General features: G+C 40.0%; 1 protein-coding gene across 1 annotated transcript in view; it reads left to right on the forward strand.

The window, feature by feature from the left end:
• The first annotated feature begins 1,064 nt into the window (after positions 1-1,064).
• adarb1b (adenosine deaminase RNA specific B1b) overlaps positions 1,065-17,214 on the forward strand; it is a 120,591-nt gene continuing 104,441 nt past the window's right edge. The window contains exon 1 of the mRNA XM_084908074.1: positions 1,065-1,366. The gene's annotated coding sequence lies outside the window, so the exon portion shown is untranslated. The remainder of the gene's footprint in view (positions 1,367-17,214) is intronic.

Genomic DNA, 17,214 nt, shown 5'->3' on the forward strand with positions numbered 1-17,214 from the left:
TTATGTCTTAAAGAGGCTGTGCCTTCTCCAGCATGATAATGTAAATATGAATGTATTTTTTAATGGCTTGCTGGTATATTATAGCTGACATTGCTCGCTGGACCATGTTGTGGTACAAAACCCTATTACATGAAAGTACAAGCCAGCCCTAGTTCAGCTTCGCTTCATGTGTCTTTTAATGCAATTACTCTCACCTTAAGTTATTTATTGGAAGGATTATTTTTAAACTATTATTAAAACACTAGAATTTCTTTTTTTAAATGTACATTTAAAGTGGACATAAAAGTTGACATTTTTCAGAGGATATATCAGAAACATAACACAGTAATTTAAAATAATGACGTCAGACAAATGAGCCAAACGACTGTGATTTCGACTCAGCTAAATACACATTTCATTAATTTTTTTTATTAATTTTAGAAAATAATAGGTATTCAGTGTTATTGTTTATATATGACAACTTCATAAATCAAGAATTTATTAGATAAATAACAGGAATATTGTTTAATTTTCAATCATTTTTATTATTTATCTATCTATTGTGTTATATTAGAGAGTGGGTACTGTTGTGTGTACAATGCTTGTCAATATAACAGATAAGAAAAACAGTGTTTAAACGTTTCGGTGTCTTTATTATTTATCTATTTATATTGTTGTATAGTTGTGGGTGGCGTGGTGTGATGTCTAAAACTGCTTGCATCTGACAGTGAATGAAATAAGTAGCTGCTGCACCAAGGTCCAGTATAAGGTAAATAATAATTATCGTGAATTTTGAAACATGCAGACTTACTCTAGACCAAGAATAAAAATAATATTTCAGATATTTGCATAACAGTATGCATAAAACACCCCTGTAGGAGCTTTGTGCAAACTCGATTTCAAACTAAATCTCATGTTAAACGCTTTTAAAGTCAACAGTTACTGAGCGTTATGTCTTTGACCTCCTCGCTATGAGTGTGTGTGTTTTTATATACGATGTTTATTCTAGATGGGTTCATTGCGGGCCTTTGTGTTTTATTTTGAAAATCCCGAGCGGAAGCTAATTACTGCTACGGTAACTTCACGGACGTCTGAGGGGGGTAGGACATCCCTGACCGACCTGCACCGACTCCGCACCGCTCAGCGGCAGTAATGCAGCGTTTCCTTCCCCAGCCGCGGCGAAACACGGAGCAGAAGAAGGAGGCCGACGGCAGGCTGTGAACACTGCGGTACATGCGACCGTACAGCCGCTCTCTTCAGCCTGTGCTCGTTTTTCTTCCACAGCGGCGACGACACGGAGGAAGACGAGGCATCTGCGTTTGGGGTTTGAAGTGGCGGACGAGATATAAACGTATCCTGAATTCACGGCTTCCCGTTGAGGCCATCAGTAAGTATCCGTTCTGTGTTATTTTGGGTCTGCAGTGGATGAAACATGCTAATGTGATTTGGGTTCCGGTTGTGTTTATATAATATTAGGCTGGTAATCCTCCGGAGCAGCGCAGACGTTAGGGCTCACCGGTCAGAATTACATGAATAATTTGCCAGGATATGCCCCTTTTAAATAAACGCGTAAGCCTTTTAAATTCACCTTGCTGTTATCAGCTTTACCCTGTCAGTGCCTGTGAAGGTCTGCTCAGGAGACTGCATCATGCACAATTAACAGTGATATCGTACTACAAAGCCTGTGCCTGCTGCAGCACGCTGGGCTGTTACGTTATGCAGGTGTGATTTTAGATTCGCTGCTGTCCACGAGAAAAACATGCAACATAATCCACTCACCGTGCACGGTGAAGCCGCCTCCTTTCAGGCTTGCTGTCTTGTAGAAGTCATTTATGTGTAAAAGTGTTATAACTGTATCAGAGGCGGACTGTAGTAAGGATTCAGGCCAAGAATTTGACTTCATCTCAGGCCACTCTGTTCACAAACCCCCGTGGACTGTTTGTTTTTTTCACACTAAACCTTTACTGTGCTCAAAATAATGCACTTTATACAGTGTGTCTGTTACTGCAAGTGAATTACTTCTAATACGACTGAAGGGATGTGGAGAGAAAGTGTGTAATCATAAGTTATCAGCAGCAATAATTAATCATGCTATTGCTGTTATTAACCTGATATTAAAAATGAATTTTTAAATTTCATGACCTGCGTTTACAAGTGCCAGTTTAGTAGCTTTTTGTTTGCCTGCTTTATGTTTATGTGGGAGGAGAGGACCCAGCTTCCAAAAACAAAGTGCCTCAATCCTCAAACATGTAGTTATACAAGGTCAACGACACAGAACAGTGAGCCGTTTGACCTTAAAGGTAGCTCATATATGCAAATTATCACCTTTAAAGTTCAGCAAAAGTGTACAAAAAATCTCCAAAACTGAAAAAAAGCTACAATAATGTAATTAAATTCATTCACGCTCATGTGAAAAAGAAGAAAAAGTTTCTGGGCATTTATTTATGGGACGCTCTCTAAAGATCCTGCCACAGCATTTCAATCAGGCTGAGGTCTGGGCTTTCTCAGACATAGATTTTCCTGATGTGCTCGGGATCGTTACAGTGTTTGATGACTCAGTTTTGGCAAAGCTTTATCTGTCGGATGTTTGACTCTAGAATACTTTGGTATGCAGAGGAAGTTATGGTCGATTCAGTGACGGCGAGGTGCCCAAGTTCTGCGGCAGCAATGGCACAAATCATGACCCCTCCACCACCGTGCTTGGCAGGTGGTATGAGATGTGTGTTTATTACCGAACATGGTGCTGCGTATTATGGCCACACATCTCCACGTTGCTGTCATCTATCCAAAGGATGTGGTTTGTTCAACTTTGCAAACCTAAGCTGTCCTGCCATGCTTTTTTATAGAGATGAACTCTTTCTCCTGGCAACACTTATAAATCAGTTGTACTTGTTTAGTCTTTTTCTAACTGTACTGTTATGAACTTTAACATTTAACATGTTAACTGACGCCTGTAGAGTCTGTGATGTAGCTCTTGGGTTTTTTGCCCATCACTGCACCGTCTGAATTTGGGTTATATTTGCTGGGACGTCCTCTCCTAGAAAGATTGTGTCATTCTGATGACACACCTGAACGCTCCACACCAGAAAACTGCCAAAACATTTGCTTTAAAGCTCACGTTTTTGACTGACCCATCCCCTCACTGCACCTTAAGCAGCATTTTTCTCTTTTTTGTCTCTTGTCCACCTGTCTTTTTCATCTTATTGTTCATTTCAGGCCACTTAATTAGTATTGACAAAGAGGCAGTTAGACTTGTGATGTGCTGAGAGAGACGGCATCAGTGCATCGCGCAGCCTGTATCTAGTATATTCTACCTGTGCCTAGATAATACTGGAACATACATTCTTACGGGACAGAGCAAGTGTGAGGCGCCTTTCAGATTCAGTTATTCTACAAAAGTCAAGCTGCCTTGTACAGTCGGCCACTGAATTGTATAATTCCAAACAAAACTTGGTAACATGTTTCCAAAAATTGTGCATCTCGTTTTCACAAGTGAAAGAAGCCTTAGACGTCTTCACATGACATTGAGATTATGCCAGTAATACAGAGCTGTCTCAGTGTCTTTTTCAGGTATGAATTGTTAGAAATTTCTTGTGCTGAAATTCTCTTTGCACTTTGAGCTGCGCTATATACGTGGCTTCACTGTTTAAAGTTGATTAGAGCCAGATGGATAATTGAAACATTGCTGATTTTTAGAAGTTTTAGGATTGCACTTATCTTGTACCACCAGTATAAACCTTTAGTTTCCATAAACATCACTTTGCCGTTTGAAAAAAGGTTTGGTCTGCAGTTCTGTGAGTTTGGCCCAAAGGCACATTTTTCATGCAAACTTTAAGTGGACTCTGTTGTAACTGTCAACAAAGTGTCAGCAAAGGCAGTAAGAGGCTATTCTGACATGTGGCGATACACGAGTACCCCCGAACGGTTGTTTGCGTGCATGCTTGTTTTCATACCGTCACCATGGCAATCAAAGACCGTCTGAGTATGTGTATGGTTTGCGGTCATGTTCATTCATATAAAGCAAACATGTTTTCCATTCCTAAAGGTATAGTAGTGGTGATTTGTGAGATCTGGCTTAAATGACTCACAATTTCCTTTTTACCAGTGCAGCACAAGTGGGATTATTTCACAGAACAGCAATGCAGGAGAAGCATGCTGCTGACAAACACTTGTTTTCATTTAAATGAATTACATGGCATCTGTTTGTAGCTCTGTGAGACAAGCCACTTTGCTGATTTGCTGAGTTAAAGTGAGTAAGTGAGGTTTTTGCAAAATCCAGCTGCAGTAGTCAGCTAAAACGGAAGCCTGTCAGGGCTACCTTAGCAAATACTCCCAGCAACACTACACTAAGCCTCACTACATGTTTCATAAAAAAAAGTGCTGCAGTACTGCTCCCTTTGCTGAGGTGACAAGTTTTGAGTAAAAAACAGCTCAGACCGGGTGCTGCTGACCGCATGGCTAACTGTGTGTGAGCTGCAGGAATGCTGCATGCTGCTGTATGAGTGAACCCATGCAGCAGCAGAAGCAGCAGCAGGAGAACAGAGGCTGCTGCTACTCACACTAATAATTTGTTGCTGGCTGTCAGCGTGCTCTCCTTTCATGCTCCTGTAATGCAAACCCAGAGGCAACAGAACGGCTACCCATCACCTTCACACAGCCCCATGTGGGCATAGCAAGCTTCTGTCAGCGATCCATATGTTCCCTGCATTCTGGACGCTGGCGTACGAACCCCGGTGAACGCACCAGTGCCCATTATGCGGATAAGACTCTAAAAAAAGACAAAGCATTTCTTTAGGATTTGCAGGCTAATGGGCACTGATGAGAATACACATTTGAAGAAAACCACAGGGACCCAGTGCAGCGTTGCTGAGAAAGTGCTGAATGTGAGCTTTACGTTCACGCTGTTTTGGTGTTTTTCAGCTCCTGCCACAGTGTCAGGAATTCTGATGTTCGGAGACCAAATGAGCCACTGCCAAACACCAAACTTGGCCGCATTGTCTCACTGGCAAGAGGAGTACCTGCTTGAATGATGAGTGGCTATTTTGAAGCAAAGTATTTGAATACGCAGGTTGGATGAAATGGAATCGCTCTGCATGCCTTCCCGAATATGTTTGCTTTCCCCAGCAGGACTGGGTTAGTGCTGCAAAAACACATTTCACCCTAGACTTGCTGTAAGAATGGTGTGCAGGGACATCAACTGTTCTCCTGATAACTGTTGCAATTACACAGGGAGGGGAGGGGGGTTCCTCATAGTGCGATTATATATTGTTTTCACATATTTTTGGTTTTTTGGTGAGCGGTTTGAAACGAACGCTCTAGACTTCCCCGGTACTGCTTATCAAGCAGCTTCTGGTAAGCTCTGCATCTTTTGTCCTGTGCACTTTTCCTGAAAAACACCAGGCATCCTGTTTTCTTCTGCCTCACTTAGTTATTGATTAAAGTAAACAGCAGCTAGTATTTCAGAGTGTTGCGTCAGCCTGTCAGTCTCGTCAGCCCGTCGGGCTCTTGTGCGACACTTTGCAGACTCAACACCTTTGTCTCGTTCCTGTTTTGACCAAATATGAGTAAAATTCTTCTTTTCGTTTTGAGTTTTAAGAGAAAGATATGATACTGAGCTGAGATTAAAGATGTGTTTGCCTCTGAGCGAGCAGAAGGATATGACTATCTGACTGTATTTACAGTACAGAAGTCCAAGTTCTGCAGGCCTGACATGGTGAAACTGTTTAAATCAAGCTCAAACAAATGCAACATTTATAAAAAAGTGCAGGAATTTCTCAGAACTGCAATCTGGAAAATGGAACTGAATGCAATAATTAAGCTGTACTGTAATTACAGCATTTATGCTTGCATGCAACAGCCTGTGTAATAACTTCTAAACAGAGTATCACTCGATACACATCATAAACTTGAGAATGATAATAGTTTGCATACAGAAAAATAATGTACATGCATTCATGTACAGCTTGTCGAGGCTTACTGCCCAGCCATTACTGACCATTGTATGTTTTTGTCTCCTGTGTTAAACACATTGAGTTTACATGTGAGGAAATGTGCTGCATAAATAAAATTGACGTTTCTATTGACACTCAAAGCCACACATATGATGTAACCGCAGAGATAAAAGTTCACATTGTGTTGTTTTTACCTTTTCAGAAGTGAATTACGAGTATAAAACAGGTTTACAAACACATCTCCAACAAATGCTGGGGCGCTGTGTGAGATGTAAATAGTAGGAGAATGGGAACTCAATAGTTTATTAAAAGTAGTACAAAGATAAGATGAAATGTTCAAACTGAGACTGTTTATTCTGGAAAATAAAAAGAGTTGTGAGTTCTGTCATTTTATTTTTCTTAGTGATTTTTGTTTTGTTCACCGTGGCATCATTTCAGTATCAGACAGAGGCGCTGGCCAGCACAGAAACAGTCCACTGCTTTGGGGTCAACGGCTAAATTGATTTTAGCCTTTTAAAAGAAATCAATATAAAAATGCATTTAAAAACAAATCACGGTTTCTGTTTTGGGTTTGAAAAGTGTGATTTCTTTCTTAAAATGTTTCCACAAATCAGTGAATGTTGCTAATTGTTGCCACGAGAGGAGCACAGTTAGACTGGAACAACTTTATTGAATGAGTGCTTTACATAATGAAACTTCAATCTAAGATGTTTTATATAATTCTTATTAAGCAGTAATAAGAAAGAGTTGTTTTGAAATTATTGTTACCACATTATTTATGGCTAACGTTGTAAAAATCTACCATCGTTTTCGAGACAGGTTGCCAAAAGCTTTACGTAAACTGGTCTCTTCTGCGGTGCAGTCGTCCTTATTTTAAAGCTATTTGACCAGCTGTCATGCACCCCGATGTTTCAGCAGTGTAGCAGGGCAGAAAATCGCTAATAATTCTGCTGTGGTCATGTGTGGATCTGTTGTTGGTTTGTGCGAATTCTGCAGTGACAGTAATGTCTGTGGATGTGTGGGTGATTGAAAGGCTTTGTAAAGCGCTTTGTCCTCTTCGGCTTGAAAATCACGAGCATGAACACAGCCCGCGTAGCATGCAGTCCATGTCAGTTTCACATCTTTGCTACAAAATAATGAGGCCACAGATGACCTTGCTGTTTCACGTTTCACTGCAGCTGTCAGAAATGCATTTGTTCCCCGTCCAGTTCAAATTAGAATTGCAATCGATTTTTGACTTAATTGCACGCAAGGGGAGAGTTCAATCAATTAATCAGTCTGTGTAAAACATGCTTCTATACGATAATGTTTGCTAAGGGCTACTGTTCTGTGAGCTTACAGTAGAGAAGAGAAGGCACGAACTGGCTGATATTAGTGTAAAGATCTTTGTTGCAGTGTTAGATAGTTGTGGTTTCTGTTATTAATTTGAATTACAAACTGAAACACTGGAGATGACAGGTTCAAGGGTATAAATTAATCTATGGTATGTTGCACAGATATAATGAAGGTTTAACAATGCAGTCTGGAAGTCTTTCTGCTCTTGTCACATGGTAGGACTTTTAGCTCAAGCTAAATTTAGGACCAGATATGGTTTCAAGTCTTTACATAATAATGCCAATGCGTAGGAAAAGTTGTAGCATAAATACCAAAAGCCTTTTTGATGCATTGCTGGATTTGCTGACAATACCCCAAAACCCCCAGTTCCTGTTCTGTCCTGCTGCTTTGTCACTACAAAGTGTTGGCTTTGCAGTTTTCCTTGATGTACAAGGCACGTCATGCAAAGTGCACTTTGCATAAAAAAGAAAAACAAACCCGCAGGTGTAGACGCTTTCACCCGTGTCACCTTGTAGTGTTATGTGCTTTCAGCATTTCTTCATCACTTGGGGAATATGGGTCATTGTATGGTCTCTTTTAGAACTCGTTCTCAGGACATGCTGACCCAACCACATTACAAATTAGACGTGCTTATAGTCGTTCCACAGGGAAAGTTCTCTGTCATGACAGAGAAGAGGAAGGGAGGGGCAGAAACATGTCGAAAAGTAGAGATAATTGAGATGTTGATGATCTCACTTAATGTTGTACTCAATAAAAACAACATAACTAGTTAACAAATGAAGAAAGATGCGCCTTGCTGTCCACAAGACTGGTTAATTACACTGTAAAAAGGATGCGAATGGAAAGTTGCACAAGCCGCTCCTATCTGATGTTGGAATAATGTGCTGGGACAGGTTATGGATGCTGGGTGAGGGAGTGTGTATTTCCTTTTTTTTTTACAGAGCAAAAATCTGCCTCCAGGCCATGTCCACACTAGTATGTTTTTTTAAATGCATAACTTCTGCCATCCACACTACTCTGGCATTTTAGAACTCCAAAAGCTGGCTTTTGGAAATGCTAACCATTTTTTGAAAACTCCAGGGTTTTCTGGATTAATAGTCTTCAAATGTTTCCAGAGAAATGGAGACTTTTGAATACTGAATTCCTACCATTGCTCGCTGTTTACAGTTAACTTATGAATATTATTATTCAACTATTAACATGGATATGCAGTGAGAGTGTCGACTATAACGGTCACATTGGTATCTCCTACAGGCCTGCAGTCAGGTTGCTGTTGTGGCAGTCGTCAGTGTCGGTTAGCTGCTGGAGAGACTCGTATCTAACATCTTGAACTGTGTCTGGAAACAATACCATATTTTCTGCACTATAAGGCACTTAAAATCCTTCAATTTTCTCAAAAATCGACAGTGCATGAATTCTGGTTGTGCTTACTAACATCGAACCGATTTTATGTGGTACACGGCGCTCAAAAATGTTTTAGTAAGACTTTGGTAAGCTACGAAGCCGCACCGCTTTATGGATTGTCGGAGCATTACGGCTGCCGTAGTCTGGAGCCTCGCGAAGTAATCTGGGTCCTAAACTCCATCTGCTTCAGGTCCCAAAGTCAAATGAACACTCATCTCTTCATCGTTAACTTTTTTCCACTCAATAAAAGTTAACTTAAGGGTTCCTAACAACATGCTTTATACCCAACAACATGGGAATAGAGCAGCTGCGAGAGAATTCAACATTAATGAATCAATGCAAGAAGAATGAGTTGAGTAATGTTTGACTTATATGACTGTTTTGTTTCACTTAATGCGCCTTATAATCCGGTGTCTCCTATGGTCCGAAAAATACGGTAGTTGTTGCTTTGGGTTTTTGCAGACCTCTCGGTGCTCTAACCAGAACCCACTGCAGATAGAGAGGTGCAGAGGCTGCAGAGCACAACGGGGACTACTGTCACGACGGTGGAGCTGAAATCCATCCACACATTAAGATACTAGCTGGAGAGGCAACCGATTTTTCTCCTTTGCACGTTGTCTCAGAGAATGTGGTTTTATTTATTTAAGCAATAAAAATAAAGCACAGGTGCAACTCCTGTCGCATGCATGCTCACACATGCCCTCTTTCACATATACAGTGTAATTCTGTGTGAAACGTTGGGTCGTTTTCGATTTCAGTTCAACACTTTAAAAAAGTAAACACATTACCAAGGATGCCAAAGACTGTTTTTTTCTCCATGCCTTAATCCACTGTGGACCTACATCAAATTACTAAACTAGGCCACGCAAACACAGAAGTTGTGCCAAAGTAATCTTAGACCTTTCCGTCAGAAACAGAAGCCTAAATGGAGGATTTGTTTGTGTCGGATTCTTTAGTCCATGGATGAGCGTGTACTGAGGGAGAAGACAACAAGCTGTCATCTTGGAGAATGACATGATATGGATACTTGGTAAGGGTTTTTGCAAAGGAAGCAGCACGACCCTGGTTTGTATAGCCGAGACATAATGTGCTTGCCTGAAGTGTGCAACATCGATGCTGCTCCATCAGCCCTGTCACCAGATTGTGAAGAGAGAAAGTTACAGGTTATGGCTGTTGTTCATATAGCAAACATTAAGCAAGACACTTGTGTGTGCATGATGTACATTAGTCTCACGTTAGGGAAAACAGTAACCTTTAAAGGTGAGGCGTTGGGTATGTTGTGAGTGTGCACAGATGGCGACAGTTGAACACGAGGAGAGCCTGCACCTTTTCAAAGGTGTTTTATAACCTCTTTCTGCATTCGCTGGAGACGAGTTCTCAGTGAAAACAGAAGAAAGGGCTAATGCACATGCCAGACACGGTTATCACCAGAGCGTAAATGTGACATTACAGTCAATGCTGTACACACACACGCATGTTAGCACTACAAAGGGCAGGACACGGAAGACCTCTGGGTCTGCGGCTCGTCATAGTTAACTGGATCACTCAGCTGCAGAAATGCTCCACAGGCTAGCCTTCAGAGTATTGACAGGTATTAGGTTCACTAGTCTCTTTTTGTTTTGAGTATGTGTGTGAAAAATTGTTTAGGGAATTGTCAGGTCAAGCTAAAAAAAAAAATCTAATTTATAGGTTGATGTGTTGCTATTAGTGGTAGTAGTATGACAGAGAGTATGTGCAGAGATTTTTTATCCATCCTTTTTCAGAGTGGTGTTCCTGCAGGATTACCATTGTTGGCTTAAAGCTGTGCAGCACTGTGCCAGATTTCCTGCATGGGGCCATTTTAGATGAGTGATAGATAGTTATATAGCTGGTGTGTAGCAGAGATATAAAAGTTTGTTTCCACCAATAGGAACCCCATATTTAGGTCTATTAAGCCAGCCCGACAAAAGTTTCCCTGTTTAAACACAGAGCGAGAAATCAGCTCGTTTGAAAAACAAAAACAATGCATTTGGATATTTTTTACATTTTTGCATAATTGCTAGGCTAGAAGTTTCTAAATGATGCAAAAGTCTGTAATTTGGATCTTTCAGGTTAGCATGATAATTTACATTTTGTGTCCTTTATGAAAAGACTCAACACAGCTGTCAACCATCTGGATTATAGCACTCAGCATTAGGCAATGATTTTAGCATCACACACCAGGAAAGTAGTGGAGTAGTTGGAACATTTGCATTATCCCAGATTAAAATAAACAGACTCGATTCATTTTGAAGAACTGGTGTAAAATCACAGATGCAGGGGTGGGGTTTCCTGTCCTTTTTACTAACAGAGTATGAACGTGAGTTACGACCCAATGCAGTCACCGAATCTGCTGTGGTAACTGTAGTTATCCCTCAAACACATGCACGGCGTGTTCACAATCCCATAATAAGTGTTGTATTCTGAATATGTGTGCTATCACAACATCTTTTGAGTAAATACGAGTCACATGTGTCAGTATGGACATGGTTTACCAGTTAGGGCTGACTTTTTATGGAAGCCTGGACTCAAGCACTGATAAAACCAATAAACAAAAATATAAAACTTTCATTGTCCTTGAAATTTGCTACTGTAGTGTCCTGTGCTTGCATACTCTATTATTCCCTTAGAAATAAAATATTCCTTACATACTATTGTGTATGCATTAATGATATTAATAATGATAGTGATAATAAAAACATCTGCAATATTTTATTTTATTACATAATAATTTTCATTGAAGCTGAGCACTATCTCAGTCAGCAGAAGCTGCACCTGCAGGTCGTTGCAGGCAGTTTGAGAAAAAACATTCTTCTCCCGTTAGCTTCTCCTTATTTGTCAAAGTCAAGAAAGCTGTAAGCCATCAGGTGATGTTTTTCACATTTAGAAGAATTATTTAGTAGTTTTGCAATTTATCTTAAGGTTGTGCGTCCGTTTGAAAGTTTTAATTCATCAACAGGAGAACACATGAATAAATAAAGTGCATGATACTGTAGGGGGCCTGCTGTATTTCTCATTTATGGTCGCACTCGTTCAGAGGTGCATCAACTTTGCGATGTAGCGGCAACTTATTTCATTAACTCTGTGATTGTTAATTAGGTACTTATACTTGACAATATTATGTTATGCTTCTATTTTTAGTTAATCATAAATATTTGTCTACAGTATCAAATTATTAAGGGTTTATTTTGTTACAAAGAAGCTTCATGTCCACAATCATTTGTTTAGCTTAGCAGCTTGACTCATTAATCTGGCTAATGTATTTAAATGTTTCCAGCATCACTGTGAGCATAAAGAGAAAACAAAGCTGCTGTTATATATGCTGTACTGTTTTGTTTTTTTCAGGGTTTTTTTGTAAACAGTACATTTTAAAATTCAGGGATAGAAACAAGAATTATATTTTAACATTAGAAATACAGTTTTGATTAAAGAGCTTGTGCACACTGGTTGAGTAACCATTACAGAAATATAAACAGCTGTGAATTTAGGGCAGCTGTGGCATAAACCTTGCACTGGATGGTTTTCTGATAAATTTGCTCAGCACTGTATATCACAGTTAACTGAAAACTGTCTCTGAGAGATAGATTGGCATTATTTTGTGTCTGTGCATTTTACAGTCTAAGCCTCTGTAAATATTTGGAAGAATTTTCAAATTTGTTAAGTCTCCTTATTCAGCCACCAAAGTGAGATTTAAATGTATTGAAATTCTAATTATATTTCATATCTATATCTGTATCTGTAGGTAGTTTATATATATTCCTTTTGTGTGTATTTATTTTTAATATTTTCAATATTTATGTAGAGATGTGTATATATGTAATATATACTATACTATAATATATGCTTTTTATGCACCTTGACAACTTAAATGTCAAGGTGCTTTTGGTTTTCTTAAAACTGCTTTTGGTTCATTTTTTGCCTGTTTTATTTTCTCTTTTTAAATCTTTTTATGACTTGTAATCTTATGTGCAGCACTTTGTGACTCCATCTTGAAAGGTGCTATATAAATAAAAATTTATTTATTTATTTAAATGTTGCTTATTTGTGTACCAACCAAAAGAAAATTAAATCTGTTTCTCGTGCTATTCAAAACTGTAAGTTGCAGGATAAGAACGAGTGTGGACACATGCCACATTTAATGTAGCAAACACAATACTTCTGCAGTAATTAAGTAGTATTCGTACTACTAGGTGGCCTGGTGGCTCAGAATGAATCTGTTAGAGGGTTTAATCACTAAAAAATGTGTAGAGTTGTTTATTTTTGTCTGCTGTCCTTTGACTTTATGTGCAGGATAAGAATATAAGTTATATGTGTTAAAACCAAATGGCATGTATCAGTTTTAACAAGTATTTTACATTTTTACTTCTAAGCCTCGTCACCTAACCCAGTTAAAACATATTATTTTAAAGGCTTTCCCAGATTCTCACACTCTGGATGGAAGTGAAGTGGACACCCCCCCCCCTCTGTGTGAACCTTTATCACATTCAGATCTCCAGAGTACTGGAAAAAAAACAAAACAAAAACATGTTGCCTCACAGTGAGCTGCCAGGATAAGTGCAGCGTTGCAGTGTTATATGTATTTTTCCTGCACCGTGTTGGGCAGGCTTTGTGAGCACATACACGAGAACAGACATTCGCACATAGGTTCACATCATGTGGATCACCCCAGAAAACAAGGATTGGGTCATAATGTGGCTCTACATGTATTCACTCTGGACTATTCTAAGACTATTAATAATGCATGCACATGGAATAGCTGTGAAAACACATTTTTTCTTTCTAGTTTCATAAGTACTACTCTTCTGCTTGGACACAATCAGAGTAAATCCGCTGCCCACGGACAATGAATTCTTTAAGTGAGTCTGCAGCTGGATAAGTGAATGAATGAAGTACCCTCTCTTCCCTGTGCCTGTCCTTTTCATATTCATCAACCTTCTCCTTTTCCTTCTTCTTCTCCGTATTCTTTGGAGCTCTGCAGAGCCCTTGGTGATATGTCTATATATAGAAAAAAGGAGGAGCTTTATTATGAAAAATAGAGTGCCTTTAGTGCGCCGTCCCGGGGACGTCACTGGAGCTCTCCATTTTTTTAAAGGGTTAATGATGCGCACATACAGGCAGTGGAGTGTTTTGTCTGTGCCGGACTGACTCAGGGTGACGAGGTCGAACTTTGGCAGACAGACTTCCTCAATTAACCACAACACCTTCTGGCTAAATGCCCTTTGTGAAAGGACAGTCTTTCTAGCACCTCCCTTGTGTTTTTGCATGGCTATGAAGTTTAAGAAGTGGGCAAAAGGTGAACGATTGAGGGTGGAAATATGTTGTCAGTCTATTGGACCCCTGTTTTGGACATTTATGGGAGAATTCCAGAAGATGTCATTTATCAAGTAACCAATTGAACTCTATACTGAACATTTAAATATTTTTAAGTTATTAAAAAAATCAAACAACTGCTTCTGGTTGTTTGAGCTCTAAAATGTGCCTAACTGTATGACTGCCACTGTCATATATGATAAGAATGCATCACTTGCTATCAGGCATGGGGATGATAAAGCAGGGGGGTTGTTTTTGAATAGTTTTGAATAGTCAAGTAGTTCCCGGTGAATGCTGAATTAATTGCCAGCTCTTGTGTTTATCATTATCGCAGTAAATATGTAGGTCAGTGTACTTATTTACTTTATTTTCATGATATGATTTATCTTGGCATTTGTTTAAGTCCCGGCTGGCTTTTCAAATCTACTTAAGGATAAGTCACCTCACTCTTTTACTGGGGATTGTGCCTCTGTGTTAGCCTGAAATAACTGCCCGGGGCAGTAATCCAGATCGCTGCCCAGTGGTGCTTGCCTAGAACGACTCTGGTAACAATCATTTCTAATACAGAAATGTAACTAATTAGCCCGATGTGATAATGATTACTCTGTGGCAACAGCACCAGTTCATCCAATAAATCATCTGTTTTTTCTCATGGAAGCTTTGGCATTTGTTAATAATCGGAAGAAAGTTTTTTAGTAGGTCTGTCATACCTGCTTACGCTTTCTAAACTTTGATTGGACGGCAGTTTTACTTAGCAAACAGTCCATTGGTGGCATTTCTTGAAATCTGCAAGCGATGTTGATCAGTGGATGAAAATGTCGGTGTCTTTCTCTGGTCAGCTGTTTGTAGAGGTGATAGAGATGCTACACTGGAGCATAACACGGTTCAGAGAAAAAGGAGTTGGGGGGTTGCTGGGAGCAGAGCATAGCAGGTGCTGCCAGTCCATGGGGGCATATTTGTGTACTCTGCTCACTCAGTGGGAACATTTTAATTTGATCCCTTTGTTTCTATAAAACAGGTCAGGATTTGTTCTGGCCCTGGGCAATTTGTGTCACCGCTTGTAAAGAAACTGTTGTACTGATGCAGGAGTGGTGCGTTGTCAGAATCAGTCATCAAGCTGTGCCTGGTGTATTTGGTTAGGAGGTGCTGCTGTAAGAGTTCGCTTTGAATTCATTTGCAGCACATCGCATTCTTTAGGGCAGTGGAAACACTCAAGAAGTAACACCGTGCCGCATTAGGGGAAAAAACACAAAAGCCTTGCTGTGGGCTCCGTGATATTAATCTAATGCACATTCTTTCATTCTGAGGGTAATAATGACAGGTCTTTCAGTTGGTGGAAGTTTGTTCAGCACGCAGCCTGTGCTTGCCACAGATAACGACAGCATTGTTTTTTTCACAGTGGAAAATCTGTGCACGTCACAGTGGAATGTTCTCCATTCTGACTTTACGTGCCTAAAGTTGCAACTCGGTTTCTCTCCTGAGCCAAATTCATTCTTCAATAGCACTTTTTGGAGAAATAGATAGAAATTAAAGTTTGTGTGTAAGTAAATTAGAGCAGATGGATCGAATAATCTGCACAGTCATGTCTCGACTTCCTTTAAAAAATATTTGTGAATCTTTGGGCTACGCAGACTGATCCTTTCTGTCCCCGTCTGTGGCACTTATAGTGAGAGGTTTCCCTCTAATTAATAGTCCAGTGAGTACGAATCGTTAGACGAGAACTGTGACTCATGGCTGATTTTAAAGTCTTTACAACCATCACATCCTGTACCGATGACAGATTTTAGTTTTTCTTTTGGAGAAGTCTAACAAAATATTAAGGCAGCTCTTTCTCGCAGCTTTTGCTGCTCTAACATTTTAATGTCACCTTAGAAAAATTACATTTCCTTTTTAAATAGCAGTTTTACTTACTTTCAGACTTTCCATAACTTTCTGTGAATAATCAATACAGTGTGGAAGATTAATTGGCTAAACCGACACTTTTCTAAGTGGAATTCTTACTTCTCGTATAATTTAACTGAAAATTCAGAGATTTTGTTGCTGTTCTTTACTTTTTTGTTCATGTGCGCGCTTCCTGTGTAAAATCTACACAATCTGTGTGAGTCTTTGTTTTCATGCTTTCTGTCAGTTTTGGTTCAGGCTCGCTGTGACTGTGAGACCACCCTTCTGCCTCACTGTCTCTCATTCAGTTTGGTGTAGAAGTTGAAAAAGCAGCACTCCTGCTGCTCCTCAGTTTCACACTTGAAACATTCCCAGTATCCATGTGTAGCTGGTTGTTGAGTGTTTTGGTATAACGTATGATAGATTTCATACCTGGGCACACACGCTATACGTGCGCCGTCACAAAGCTGGTTTTGGTTGCTTTAACTTGAAATGTTTAACTGAGCTTCAGTAATGAAGCTTTTTCTAAAGGGAGATGCTGTAGTTCACAGTCCTCCAGCTCTCCTCCCAAGGATGCTTAAAAATGCAGCTGAGGAGTGAGGCTTGGGGATGTGGGGACCTGAGACTGACTGACTGTCACTCACAGTTTGAAAGGCATGAAAGGCTAGGCAGCATTGTTGGTGTCAGAGTTGTGATCGCTCTGAGGGAAAGGCGAAGAGTCCTCTTAGGGTCATGAAAGGCTCTCTGACAGGGAAATCTTCTGCAGTGCTTCCCACAGAACTAGATTTTATTTGTATGGGCAAAATATAAACAAAAACCTGTATATACTTTGTGACAATAAAAAACATTGTAATCATGCTGTGGATATACTCCAACTACTCCATCCAGGAATACAGCTGATGATGGAAGTCCTTGCTGTGCACTGCTGCGACGGTGTGCTCGGTGTAGCGGCACGTGAAGAAGTTCTCCATCTGCTGCAGGTTCTGTCAGAAGTGAAATGCAAAAGACAAAATACCTTATGAAGAGACAGCTGGCTGATATCGAGGAAAGCCACAAGAGAAAGCTTCCTAGCCCACCGTTACAGAAACGACCGGAGGTGTGTTCATTACTACGTTTATCCTTAAATGTGCTGTTCTGGTGGAAGAATAAAAGAATAATCTTCAAACAAGGTGTAAAAATCGTGTTCGCTGTTAGTAGGATGGTAACTCGCTTGTGACTAGACAACATCAGTGGTTGCACGTTGACTGCACTGCAACCGATTGCAAGTAGTTGATCACTTTTGACTGCAAGACAATTGCACAGGTTGCCCAGAGTTTGTGCGTGCACGCTGGAGATA

This window comes from Perissodus microlepis, chromosome 16, assembly GCF_051167445.1.
Source record: "Perissodus microlepis isolate ML-2025 ecotype Zambia chromosome 16, ASM5116744v1, whole genome shotgun sequence".
Lineage (NCBI taxonomy): Eukaryota > Metazoa > Chordata > Actinopteri > Cichliformes > Cichlidae > Perissodus > Perissodus microlepis.